Source organism: Aplysia californica, unplaced genomic scaffold, assembly GCF_000002075.1.
Source record: "Aplysia californica isolate F4 #8 unplaced genomic scaffold, AplCal3.0 scaffold00882, whole genome shotgun sequence".
Taxonomy (NCBI): domain Eukaryota; kingdom Metazoa; phylum Mollusca; class Gastropoda; order Aplysiida; family Aplysiidae; genus Aplysia; species Aplysia californica.
Genome location: NW_004798152.1, coordinates 191,595 through 193,086, shown reverse-complemented (window position 1 = coordinate 193,086; position 1,492 = coordinate 191,595). Strand labels below are relative to the sequence as shown.

The 1,492-nt window shown below is 41.0% G+C and overlaps 1 protein-coding gene across 1 annotated transcript in view; it reads right to left on the bottom strand.

The window, feature by feature from the left end:
* Positions 1-1,492, bottom strand: part of LOC101852283 (calcium/calmodulin-dependent 3',5'-cyclic nucleotide phosphodiesterase 1A) — a gene marked incomplete at its 5' end in the record, with an annotated part of 95,606 nt that overhangs the window by 15,925 nt on the left and 78,189 nt on the right.

Sequence of the window (1,492 nt, the reverse complement as noted above, 5' to 3'; positions counted from 1 at the left end):
GGTATGCAACGCCACGTTCTGAATAGCTCCCGTGCTATTTGAAACGCCAGCACAAGTAGCCATCAATTCTAACATAATAATATTGTAATTCTGTCTGAATTGTGGAAGCTTTCTCGGTTTCTTGACAAACCTCCTTTTGGATTTGACTCCTTTTTTTATGACGTTGTTTTTTCCGATCAATATTGGGTAGATCTAAATTTAGATTTAAAAATTGTTTCTGACATTGTTTGCACAAAAGTAGTTATTTTCATCTCTCATAATCATAATCATTTGAGTTTGAGTTAGAGCAAGTAGATTCTAGATCTAGATCTAAGCCAAAAGACGCTTGGATAACAATAACAAGACGGTGCAACTCGGTAAGCACTAGTTCCTGTCCACAGTGCCATCATACAATAGGCCTACCTAAAAATAGGCCTATTATCTCTGAGTGCACTTTATATTTTGACATCACACGTGACGTCGCCTGATCTTGGCTTCGGCGGTTTAATTAGCAGGGCATAGTTAATTAGTTAGGCATAGAGAACGTATACAAGCTGTCTACGTTCTTTAATGTTCAGTGTTTCCAAGCGTGGCATCGAATCCCGGTCCCGGAAAGTTTTTTTCCTTCTCCTGAGCCTAAAATTTAAAAAAATAATAATTAGACTCACAGACCAAGGAAAGCCACTATTGAACTTAACCAGGCCTAAATTGGTAAAAGGAAAAATATAAGCTTACTTTGTAGGTAAAAGTTCCTCTTGGTGACAAAACCAGAATGTGGATACTTCATCACCTCATAAAAAACTACAAAGCAACAAGTTATAACTATACCCAAAAAATGTTGGTCAGTAGGTAAGAGGAGAAAAAAAAAAACACCTTCCAGGACCGCGATTTGTTCCCACGACATAAAATAAAGGTTTGACTTCAAACGCAGACGCGCTGTCCATTCGGCCATCAGAACTTCCAACAACGAAAGGTGGATTAAGCTTCATATTTAATACACGGCGTTTTATTTAGCACTGGCATTAATAGTAACGCCGTTTATATATATACACTGTCGAATCTGTGTAAGACGGAATCGCAAGGGAGCCAGAAAAAATTCCGTCTTAGACATTTTCTGTCTTAGATAGGGGAATTTAGAGGGAGATGAAAAGGGGGGGGGGGAGTCAAAGGCCCAGTTGGTGGGATCAAGGATCGCTTGTCCGATCGGCAAGCAGTCTTCTAAACTTCCCATCTCTCAATTGCTATCCTGTCTAATAATGACATGCCATTCTTACTTATCCAATTACCACTAGTGCTTGCCTTTCATAGGACACGCTGTTTGACTTATTAAAACAGAGACGTTTGAACATCTCCTTTGCTTCCACCCTAATCCCCCACCCGTCGGTGCAACAAGCACAGTCAACCATTGCCACCCCTCACTGCCATCATGTAACAGCGATTCGAGGATCTCTTTTCCCGGCTGGCCGTACGATCAGGGCGGGAGGCACTGGTTAATCTAATTTCACACCTCCGG